Source organism: Zerene cesonia, chromosome 1, assembly GCF_012273895.1.
Source record: "Zerene cesonia ecotype Mississippi chromosome 1, Zerene_cesonia_1.1, whole genome shotgun sequence".
NCBI lineage: Eukaryota > Metazoa > Arthropoda > Insecta > Lepidoptera > Pieridae > Zerene > Zerene cesonia.
Window position 1 is genome coordinate 339,288 of NC_052102.1, and position 13,295 is coordinate 352,582.

The 13,295-nt window shown below is 33.5% G+C and overlaps 1 protein-coding gene across 4 annotated transcripts in view; it reads right to left on the minus strand.

Annotated features, from left to right (window-relative positions):
• LOC119839548 (toll-like receptor 6) overlaps positions 1–13,295 on the minus strand; it is a 190,495-nt gene that overhangs the window by 165,812 nt on the left and 11,388 nt on the right. Inside the window, exon 2 of one of the 4 annotated variants that reach the window (XM_038365860.1) lies at positions 4,368–4,421. The exons of the other annotated variants lie outside the window; for them this stretch is intronic. The gene's annotated coding sequence lies outside the window, so the exon portion shown is untranslated. The remainder of the gene's footprint in view (positions 1–4,367; positions 4,422–13,295) is intronic. 4 annotated transcript variants of the gene reach the window in all.

The following is a 13,295-nucleotide window of genomic DNA, read 5'->3' on the forward strand; positions in this document are numbered from 1 at the left end:
TGGGAGAAAAACGGGTGTGAGTTACATACATACATACAAACATACAAGTGAAGCTAATAAAAGCGTGTTAAAAAGACACAATTTCCTATCAAACAAAAATGATCGCGCCTAACGGTTGAAAATATAAAGAGTTGTCGCTAGGAACATCACCCAAAAATAAAATAAATGTTTCTTTTACACACTTGGCTAAATTAAATAATATTAATACGATGAGAATATTTATTATGACATCAAATAACTCTAAAAAAATTATTTGACACAAATCACGCCGCAGGCGTCAGCCTGTTAACATAATTGAACACGAATCTCCTCCACGTTCATCAAAAGCTATCACAAGCCAAATGTATCTAGGAGTTAAATAAGATAACCGTCATCTAGAATTCAGTGACGCCAACTTCTCGCAAAATGGCGCTCGGATAAACACAGTTTGACTCTGTCAAAATGGTTTGGCAATCATTCCGGGATTACCGAGTCCTTGATAATAAGCAATTATGCATTACTGCTTCATGTTTCACTTAGAGGGGATTAAGTTGAGATGTTCAATTAATTGTTGGATTAGGAAAATTTGAGACGCTTGAAGGTGCGCTGGAATTCTGTAGTCTGTACATGTTGGCTGATGGAATTAGGGAAGCATTATTAACGGATTTAAAACGTGATTTATTCTTTGTTATTAAAACCTACATAATATGTTTATATTACGCAATTGATGATTAGTAACAAATGCAAGTTCTTAAAGAAAAAATATTTATTCAAATTTAATGTAATTTAAAAGTTAGGAGTTCATGTGTTAGCTAATAGTATCTCAATTGCTATAAAATTTGTATATCTGAAACTGCTTGCAGTGAATTTTGAGAAGTTTCTCGATACAAACAAAATTCTAAAAGATCGTACTTTAGGCAACTACGTCCAGTGTGAGTATGAGACACTGAGAGAGTAAATACAACGTTATTTCGAAGTATTTAACTGTGGTACAAGTAAAAATATTCCGCATTAACTCCATAAACCTGAAGCAAAAACTGAATAAAATAATTTAAAACTCGCTACACCCAAGGACCAATATCCCATGATGTAAAAACATAATAAATAGGAATGTGTGGGGTTTAAAAGCCATTCGCATGATTTCGTTTAGGGTTATTAGGTACGTAATAGCAGGTATTAGATCCGATTGGTGTTGTTAAACATTTAACTTAATTGTTCTCGTGAAATATTTGACCGATATAACCTTTTATGATTGCGTAGTCAATTTAGATGTTACATTCTTATAATTTACCTAAATTATGTGTTATTTTTGTGTTTTCGGTATCGCAGTTAATCCTTATTGATATCGCTTATATATTATACTAGCTGTTCGCCCCGGCTTCGCCCGTGGTACATATATAGTCTATGTTACTCGTGGATAATGTAGCTTTCGAATGGTGAAAGAATTTTTAAAATCGGTCCAGTAGTTTTTGAGCCTATTCATTACAACCAAACAAACAAAGTTTTCCTTTTTATAATATTAGTGTAGACTAGCTGCGCCCCGCGGTTTCACCCGCGTAAGTCTACGGACTTACGCGGGTGAAACCGCGGGATACGTCCCGAAGGAATATCGGGATAAAAAGTTGCCTATATGTTATTCCAGTTCTCCAGCTATCTACGTACCGAATTTCATTGCAACCGGTTCAGTAGTTTTTGCGTGAAAGAGCAACAAACACACAACCTTGCAAACTTTCGCATTTATAATATTAGTAGGACTAGTAGGAAGGAACGTCTGAAAGGTTGCATAAGCAGTCTATGTGAATTATATTAGTGTTGCTTTTACGAATCGTTATGAAACGATATATTATATCATTGACATTCTTTTAACGCACATTTGTTGAACGTGACATAGGCGATTAGGCGATTCGTATAATTTAATAGGCGATTCGTGCAGTGCAATGCTGGAAAGATTGTAATATGAGTATAATATCTATGATAACATTTTTGTTAATTGTATTAATAAAATATCAAATAACTTTACTAGATCTGTACGTATATACTGTTCTTAATATATTAGCATAATACACGTAAGCGTAGTTAATTATAATGGCTATTTCGATCGACTTGAAGGCCATTGATCCCGTTAGAGGATTCGCCCGGGACAGCCGGGTCAATTTGTCACTCCTTGGACAGAGGCAGCCCGGGGAATTCCAACCTAAATATGGTCTGAATGCTAAACGTTTAAGTAAGGGGTTGGTTCACGATTTAGCTATTAATGGCTTCTTTTGATCAACAGTATTGATCGAATCTTGCCTTTGTCACATTCAATTTGTTAAAGTTTTCAATACAAATTAATTATAGTCTTTACAATAAAGACATTGTAATATCATATGCATATAATTTTATTTTATTTTTCTTAAATTTTTTTATAAATAAAATACACAAGAGTTAGAGTTGTATAACTTATTACTTCCTGAATCTCTTGTTATAAATATTGCATGTAATTTTAACATCAACGTATTTATTGAATGATAGTGTGTGTCGAAGAAACCCGGCTGTCAGATAAAGAGACGTCAGATGTGTGGAGAAATAACGAGGGGTTCCTCTGTGATACTCTGGGAAGGAGTGCTTTTACAAGTTAAATGTATTATAAAACTTTTTGGGTTTTAACGACTTTACGTTGAGAGCGTGAGGGCTTTATAAGTAGCATCTATGTAAATTGTTTCTTAAAATAAATCAAGTCTATTTAAACAAAATCTTTCTCGATTAATTTATGATTAATTATCATAAATTAATATATTTTCATACGATCAAACTAAGTAAGATAATAATAGGGAAATGTTCGAACTAAACAAACGACGTAAATTAATATTTAAATAAAATTTCGAACTATAGACACCTATATTTCTACAAAAGAACTATAATATTACAATTTTCAAACACATTTGTCTTCTAAAACACTATATCTATTATTCATGTATATTCATTTAAGATTCGTCAAAACATATTAAAATTATAGTACAATAAAAGTGATTCACATTCACTTTCCAATGGCAGTAAACAGTTTATGAGTTTATTGCGTCTTATATCTCACGCCCCACTGGCCTCGATGATGACATTTTGAATACGTGATAAGAATACTCATTCAATAGATACGAACTATTAAAAATAACAAGAGAGTTGCATATTAGAGGAGCGGCTCTGCGGTCAAGGGCTTTTCTGATCAAACGACGATAGTTAGACTTCAATAGTATTCAAAAGAGTACTGTCCCAGTATGTAGCTTGGCAAGGTCTAGGCGCAGTGGGTTCGAAACACTAGCGCTTGTTGACTTTCTTTAAGTACTTACTATAATTGCTCGTGATTATTCCGCGGTTACAGCTATCCTTTATTCTATATCATGTCGTATAGAAGCAAGTTTAGGTAAGAATATAAAAAAATTATGAAAAACCCTTTGTTTATCGAATCTTGCTTGCTTGTTAGTACATGTCTGGGACTGTAAGTTAGCTTTAAAATTAAATAGCCTATTTATTTCTGATGCAATTGTTCCTGTCTTGTCGTACGATAGGTTTGATAACATGTGATATCCACCGATCTGCAATTGGCCAACGTAATGGATAATGACCAAAACTCTCATGGGACGAGGAGTGGAGGTCTTTAGCAATTCACAATTTTCTACAGTTTTCAGGATAGATTTATTAGAAAATATAATATTATTTCAATGTTTTGATTAATGTAACGCACCAAATTTTTGTATTAATAATTCTTTCAATTTTTTATCACAATTGACTTTTTTACTTCAATTATAATTTAATTTTTAGTTTTATAGCATTGAAATGCTTTATAAATGAGAAATTTTGAAAGAATAGAAAAAATTTGATCACGAGGCAGGATTCGAACCTGCGTATCTTGCCTAACCGTAGGCAAGATACGCAGGTTCGAATCCTGCCTCGTGATCAAATTTTTTCTATTCTTTCAAAATTTCTCATTCAATTATAATATTGTAATCGCTTGTAATTAAAGGTACAGAAAACCATGTGTATGCTTTTTTTTATAATAGCGGGCAACCGAGCAAGTGGGTCACATGAGGCAATGCCACTGCCCATGAGCATTCACAAAGCTGTTATAGCTTTAGTGGAGCTGTTGCCGGCTTTCGGAGGTAGTCATAAGCTCTGTATTCTTTGTTGTAATTCTTTTTTAATAAATAAATAAATAAAAAAGTACTATTCTGACTAGAACCAGACGATATTTCTAGAAAAATCTTTATAACGTTTTTAGCGATATTTAATGATAAATCGCTCTCCGTCCATCAAGATTATACGCGTGGATGAGTATAGAAATCCACAAATTAAAACAGGCAAGATAAAAGGTATCTCACGGTTTAAGACAAATGGAAATCTGTAAAACTTACAATTAATCATTTGCTCCAATATCACCTGCCACACTACTCTGTTACAGTTATTACCTGAAAAATAAAGATACAATTAATATCTTTTAACAGATTACAACGCTTATGCAATAACATTGATGCAATGAAACGCATTTAATACGCTTAACACACTTAATAATCACAATTTAATACGCTTTTCTTTGAGAATTATTTCAACTGAATGCAGTTCGTAGCGAATGAATCTACATAATAAAATACAATCATCAGAAAAGTCGATTCTAAGGGCATAATTTTATGCATGTTTATGGACATAAAATTGATTCTATGACTTAAAATCCTACTAATATTATAAATGAGGAGTTTGTAAGGATGTGTGTGCGTTTGTTGCTTTTTCACGCAAAAACTACTGAACCGATTGCAATGAAATTTGTTACGTAGACAGCTGGTCAACTGGAATAACATATAGGTATCTTTTTACCCCGAGATTCCTACGGGATACGGACTTACGCGGGTGAAACCGCGGGGCGAAGCTAGTCATCAATATTATTATTAACATGACAGTGTGGAAGTGTGCATTGATACTCGTGTTATTTGACACGTTTATTAATTTATCACCTGGGACCTATTTCGCAACCCAATCGTTATCAGTATCGATACACTATCGGTCGACGACACAACCGATTTCTGTGTCAGATATGGTTTGTTTGCTCGACAAACGTGGCACCCTTTGATGTTTTTATATTTGTCGCTGGCGAAACAGAACTGCCTTGTATGGAACGATGGCTTAAAGGAAGGTAAAGATAGCTTATGTTCGTTAAAGAAAATGATGCGTCACCTCTCATTATTTGTACCTCTTGATGGAACTAAAAATTTTAAGGTTTTCTATTATTTTGTTTTGGTTACAGTTTGAAATAGCTGCGAGGTGTTATTTAATGAAAATCTTGATCGGAACAACGCATACGTGTCAAAGGTTAGTCGGAGATAAGTCTCTGAATGGGATTTGATTGCAGGGTGGAAATAAGAAGGGTTAGCCTCGGGTTTTGTAAGTTCAATTATAGGCTATAATATGCATAACCGGTTCTAGGTATTAACTAGGATTAAGCTAATCTTATTGGGGATATGTATGGGATTATAATCGGATTTAATTGGTAATATATAACGATGCCATTATAACGCTAGTCTTTGTATCAGTTGTTGGTATCTTCCACCTCAACTGACCCAATTCCTGTTAAATATAAACCGCTGGAAATGTGGCGTGGAGGCTTTATAAAAGAGATGCCATTGCATTGTTGTATTGTTTTATTTCAAAGATATTTTACACGATGCGGTATCTAGGTGACTCGGGGTTTTTACAATGGATTCTTTTCAGCAAAAGTGCGTAGGTTTTTTTCAGTTTTAACACAGAAATTGAAATATTAAGGCTTTTTGATTTAATTCTAAAGAGACTGAATTTTAATTAATAATCGTGTGAATTAATATATATACAGTTCATTATTTATTACAGCAATTACTGAATTGGAGAATATTCTGGTTTTAACGACCAGGAAAGATACCTTGCCTACCTAATGGCTATGAATATTATCGTATTAAAACCTTGACCAATAAACTCGTAAAGAAAATCGTTCAACAGACATTTAATACTGTCACTCCAGCGGGTCTTCACACAGCTTACTTATAATCACATAAAAGGTCAAACCTACGATAATAATTAAAATCTATGTAATCTATAAACCTGTATTGACCTAATGACAAGGAAACCCTACATGAATTTACTTGATACAGAATTAAAATATGGCCCATATTATAAATATAAAAGATGAATCGCACACAAAGGATAAAAGCTTACAAGAGATGGTAACTGCAATGGAGACGATATAACAGGCTTTTGAAGATTTTATCTCCATAAAAGTCTAAATCAAAAATCTCTTCAAACGAGATGTGAATTCTCAAAGGCTTGCATCCAGTGCTACACCACCGAAGGCTTTATGTGTGCCCGGTTGTATCATTGCAGTTGTTTTGGAGGTTCCATAGCTTGATTCGTTAACTGAGTTGACAAAAAACCAAATAAGTTTGAGTAAATAACGCAGGATGTTGACAAAACCAAGTTTACCATAAAATTATTTTTTATAGAATGCATTGTGGTTTTCGTTGTTAGTAATCGAACCTAAAGGAAAGAGGCAGAAAATTAATGTATTAAAATAAAAATTTCCGCCAGTTACACATTAAATAAATATCATTCGTTACAGGTTTATTTGAAAAAGGTTGTACAAGAAATGCACCTATAGATATGTTTATGAATCATAACTTAAAAGTAAATAAAGAAATACACAATATTTCTGAATCGGATCATTTTATTCATTCATTGTCGAGTCCATTACAATTTCTTTTTCTCTTTGTCAGCGGAATAAACGGTACAACATATCGGATAGAAATATTTGCTACTGTTTTTATGGAAACAAAATAAGCTATCTTGTATGGAATAGTCTATTTTCGTGCAATTTGTATTTATGGATAATTGTTATAGTTTTAATCACCAAGACTTTTAATTAATTCGATCGGAGTTGTCTTGGTTTATCGTATGTTTATAAGTCTTAGTCTTTAATACCAGCTGATTCGTTCTGAATGAAATCTGATATAGCGATAGACCATAGTCTGGAGGACCATAAAAGCTTTTTAAATACCTAATTCTGATAATATGTTTTCACGCTAATATCCGCCATATCGTAAACAACAGACATAAAACACCCGTAATACAAATCCTTCAAATACATTGTAAATATTTTATATTGATTAAACGTACATACGTCCAATTTACCACATTGCACGTACTTCCTTGCGATTCCGCCATATTGGCTGTTGGCAGATTTATAGCCGCCCGTTACTGGTCATAACCGATTATTACTAGACGCAACCGGATTGTGTTGTACATAACATTGTAATTGCACTTTTTGAGCGATTATACAGAGTATAACCAGATTAATGGGTTTGGTCAGGGTGAGGCGGGTTCATTTTCAAAGAAATTGTTTGAGAAAAAAAGTTCTACATGACATAAGAAAGCAAAAACGGGAGAACAAAGGAATATTTGTTAAAAGCACAGCTGTGTTGTGATCATGAGAGGCTGGTTGGTTGGTTGGAGGCTTGGTATTCGCCTAACCTGTACTGCTAATTTCGGTGTTCATTTTCATAAGCCCAATGTGAATGTTGAAGTCACTTATTGATTTTACGAATGGACAAATAGAGTCTAACTCGTCTGCGTTAAACCTCAAACTTTGACCTCCTTAAAAATTCAACAATTTTTTTTAAATTAAAATTATGCATTCATATCTCTGGATACATTTACGAGATTATTACAAAATCTAATAACAGGGGTGTGTTTTAAATTCATAAGCAATTTAAAATATTGATTATCGTCCCCCAGGGGTCTGTAAATCAAGTAGCTCGTTATCAAGGGCCGCTATTATCATTCTAAGCACGCCCCTCTTCATTAGCCGAAAGGAATTCTGAAAAATATCAAAAATCATCTTTCAGAATAGAACTCTGAGTTTGGAGAGCTAGAACACGTGCAGGGTTCGTTATAACAAATTTACGATTAAAATTAATTCGGTCTTTTTGCATTGTAAATTGCCTTATAGGCTTTTAAATAACTTATAGTTTTGACCTGTTTTAAAATATAAACATAAATTTTTATTTGCTGCAACCTTGTAGATCAATGTGAAAGCGATTATATTCTTTAGTAATACTAATTGGTACAGACTAACTCTATGTATATATACAGATTAACACATACACACCATGCGAACAAAGCACACGTCGCTCCGATAACTTGCCAATGCGCAATTACCATTGCGTTTTATATAGCAGTTTTATTAGTTCGTAAAAATCCACACCCGTTCATAGGGAACAATGCACCTAATTGCCGAAATAAACTCGGTTCCCCTCAAGGATATACCGACAGATGGTCAGGCCAATCGCACGAAATGAGATCCATTCGGCCAAATGACGTCATAGTTCTAACACGTACGCTTTTGGGAATAGTTTAATGTTTGTTCCATTAGAAATATGAAAAGTGCCACCTTTCGTTAAGTAGCTGGTCACGTGATCATTCGAAACACCAGTTTAATGGTATAGGAAATGACAATTATCTAATAATTGGAGTTAGGCGCTGAATTTTTGCTGAAACCTTGTCGATCATTTGTTAAAATCTGACTGTCTTGGGAGCTTAAATTTCCACTAATCCATCAATTTTATTTCAAATAGATCCATCTTAACGTACAAAACACAGCAACAAAATCAGGTCACCCGTATGGGAGCTACAATACCTCATACAGATAGACACATTCGAAATCGTTATATTTGTATCTCCCCTCATTTTTGCATCAGGGGTTAAAAGTATTTAACAGCTGAAGTCTGTCGTAACCGGGATTTGAATTTGGTTACCATTTGAGCACATTTGATTATTGTACTTTTTAATTCTATTTGAAATCACATTTCTCCCCTCGACTTTGTATGTATAGATAGATACGTTCCCAATTCTTCAATCTACTTTCGCTCGCTTTCTGAATGGCTTTTTGATTGTTTATAAATTTCCATTTGTTTAAATAAACATACTTTATTACTTAACTATCTATCTCTTGAAGTTTTGTTTCAGTGCCAAAAAGTACCCGCAATTCTGCGAAAAAATGATAGGTCTATATAACGAACTAATCGAGTCTTTAATAAACAAAAGACGTTTATTTCCAAATATCCATTCATAAGATTGTGTCAGACTTTTATACCTAAATGTTTATTGATCACAAAAGGCAAACACTCGTTACAGAAGCCAACCAAAAACTCCCAGGCAGCATAGCTAAATATCTAGAATAATCTAACCCATCGCAGTCTATAAAGTCCTATTTATAACCGTGGTTTCGATGACGTAGCGATTTGCCGCGTTTTTGTCCGGTTTTTAGCCGGGCTTTATTCATCGATAGTAATTGGGCTAGTATGTAACAATATAATGTAGTGGCTAATTAGATGCATTAACATTAGCCTTTATATAAACTATTTAAAACATTCAGTATTTGAATTATCATAGGAGCTTTTTATGTTCTTTTTAATGTGAAATTTATGGAATGGAGTACAAAAATGGCTGTTCAAAAAACGAGTATGATACGATAATATGTATTCTTCATATATAATAATAAATCTAATACAATATTAAAAACAACTCGTGAACCGTAAGACAGTATAGCAATATCTATTAAAAACGTTCCAATGATATGTTTAGAAACACGAAACGTTTATGTAAATTACCATTAATGTACAGGTTATTACAATACACGAATAAATAGTAAATTTCACAGCTAACCAATTTGTTATCAACACGAAACATAATTGAACCCGCGTACCGAGCGATCAGATAGGACGATTTATTGGACCGCCTGTGTCGCATTCAATTCCGATTTCATTATAGCTGGCTAGTTTTGTGCCGCGATTTCACGCGCCGCCGTAAATCATGCGTCGATGTATGTTACATTGTTTTTTTGGCGTTATGGAATATTTTAAAATACCTAGCGGATTAAAGCGAGTGCGTCACTTGATTTTGTTGTGAAAATTTTGAATGTTGAAAATTAGAATACAAACGAACTATAAACAACAAAAAATATTTATCTACTGATTATATAAGCTTTGAATTTTAGAATTAGTACACATTTTTGTATAAATAAAATTATAAATATTAGATATACATACAATCCTGATCTTATATAAATCATCTATTTGAAATTTTGCAAAAAAAATGCGATAACTATAAATTTAAAATACTCAAAGCCTTAAAATATTGAGTACAATATTCTCATATACTTAACACCTTCTCATATGAACAAAATACATATACCATTCGTTATACGAGCGCACTCCACTAAGCAGTTGCTAATATCAATGATGGATCCTCTACAATAACAATTATCGAATTTACGACCCCCATAATGCGACCCCTGGGCGACAAAGGCCACAATGAGAAAAATAAAAATAGCTTGTCGAATGAATGGCGACAAAGTCAACAAATGCCGAATCATTCACGGTTGATAGATGTCAGACCGCCATTTTAGATTTCACCCTAGTCGCAAAATATAAAATCATCAAGTATGATCCACTGACTGGCGAACTAGTCGAGTTTGGTTGTCAGTGGTTTAACTGTAAAGTTTAAGTTTAATATTGGCAAGGAATCCTATAATCCTTCCTACTAATCCTACTATCCTACTACCTACTAATATCCTACTAATCCTACTAATATTATAAATGCGAAAGTTTGTAAGGATGTGTGTGTGTTTGTTGCTCTTTCACGCAAAGACTAAGAACCGATTGCAATGAAATTTGGTACGTAGACAGCTGGACAACTTGAATAACATATAGGCAACTTTGTATCCCGATATTCTTACGGGATACGGACTTACGCGGGTGAAACCGCGTGGCGCAGCTAGTATAAAATAATTTGTTGTTATTGCTAGTTATATGAAATTTTGTGAAGGCAAGACAAATGCATAAGCAATTTTGCAACAATAATCATCATCAACATCACAATTTTATAAATTTGAAAGTCTGTTTGTTTGGATGTTCGTCCGTCAATCATGCTGAAACTAATGTACGAATTTTGATGAAACTTGGTATACAGACGGAGTATGAGTTGAGTTGGGTCATAGTACATTTTATCCCGTTAAAATTAATAACACCAATATTTTTATTCCGGTTAAAAAGATCTATAGACTATCTAATCGTTTATTTGAAACATATAGATGAGAAGTAGGTCGTAACGGATGCAGCTCCGGTACGAGAAACTAGAGATCAATTTTTTCTTATAAAATATCAAATAAAGCCAATACTGATTTTTTTAAGTACTAAATTAGCTGGGATATAAATTTATAGGAAGCGTTGTACAACACCCTAAACTTTGTAAATTTTTCGTCCAAACTATCTAGTTATACATGCACATACACTGCTCGCGTTCCACATTCAATTAAATATTCAGGCGCGCCTCCGCGTACGGCGCGCGCATTGGACCGCGTGCACTGCGATTAATTCTCATCCCAACTTTCCGATTGCAATGCGCAGAGCGAGTAGATTAATAAATAGATATGATAATTTCTAATGCGAATGCTTCGGATGCAATACACGTATTAGTGTTTTATTGCATGTTTGTTTGTGTGTGAAGTAGTGTTGTAATGTAGTTGTAGTGTGTTATAATTGTAGTGTTGTGTGAGAAGTAATATTGAGAGGAATCTTCTTTGTACATTACAGTGAAAATAATCAAGTTATAATACAGTAAGGATTATTAACTACATATATTTCATTTGAGATTTTTCGCAAAACAGGATTACATATTTCATTTGAGGTTTTTAAAAAAACAACCAAGTAGGTATCACTCATTCTATAAGTGTGCGTATTTAAGACATTAGGAATTTTTCAATAAAACGGATTAATATTAACTACTTACTAACACTTCTTTTTATCCAGTTTACATTAATATATGTACATAATATACAAACGCAATCTATCTTTCAAGGTCAGCATCTTCAATCGTGATGCAATTAAACCAAGCAATAAAAACTAGAGTTGCCCAACTACTATTTCCGTTTGGTCAAATAAAAACCTCTAATAGAAAGGCACCTATTATTTTAAGCACAGGTCTAGTCGAGTATTCATTACAACTCGAAGACACCCCGTCATTACCGTGGCACTGGCCGAGGAATTACAAATAATTACGTACGAGCTAGACCGTAGAGGCGTGGCGGTTCTGCGTTTGAGTGACAGTTACTCTTTGTTCCGATTTGAAAATGGAATGCAGCGGTCAATGTGTTGATGAGGACAGAGTGCGTTTTGAATTGATTCTATATTCGAAAATTTTCAATTCGTTTTTACGTGCACAACAGCCAGTAAGAAAACTATTTCAAAAGTCGAATGATTAATTGCAGGTGCATTACTATGCATGATAAAAAAACATAAAAAAAAAAACAAATTAAATAGTTATTCCTATCTAATTTGTTTTGTTTTTGTTTATGAAATGTAAGTCGTTATAAATAAATATAATAATTTAAATTTTACAACGGCTGTTAAGTATCGAACTTATAACGCAATTAAATGTACAAGTCCGCAATCTCAATAAATTTAACGTCTCAATAAAATGAAATGAAACGAGTCTTCTCAAACTAGTATAATTAGATAAGAAGATAAACTCCCGTTTTCGTTACATAATAAGTAATTTGGTTTTATTTTAATTAACTCCTATGCGGTTTATCTGATTATAAGTAAGGTCATAATAACATAATATTGTATTTTATAACTGCTATCAAGATATCACGCACTATTACGAAGTGTTTTTCATAATACATTATATTTCAATGTAATGTTATGTACGACTCGGTATATAATTGTTTTATTATAATTAAATATCTGTCTGTGTGTGTGTGTGTGTGTGTGTTTATTCTGTTAAAGGGACGATTTTTTATTTTTAATACAAAATATACTCAGCAGATTTTTATCATCAGCTATTGTTACCTACCAAATAAAAGGTAATTCGCTATAGTGAAAATCATCACGGGCGAAGCCAGGAGGCATATTCCGTACGAAATTCAAACCTTGGGATTCAAACCCACAACAAAATTGTCACCACTACACCGTGAAGCAATCTTTATGAAACCTCCGACCCCCTTCGGAGGGAAATGACAAAGAATTAATTTTGTATGAGCGTGCCTCCGTCGTCTTTTATACTTGTTAATATAATTATTCCGGCAGGTCCCTCCATTTTGTTTTTAATTAGCCAGCCCCGATATAACGTGTTCTTAGTATCTGAGTATTATAATTTAATAAATGTTACCGTGCATCGCTTTATAGAACTTGACGTTTAATATCGAGGGAGAAAAGTATACCTGAGTGTTATACGAGAAAGAGGCAGGTTGGCGCAGTGGTTAGTCT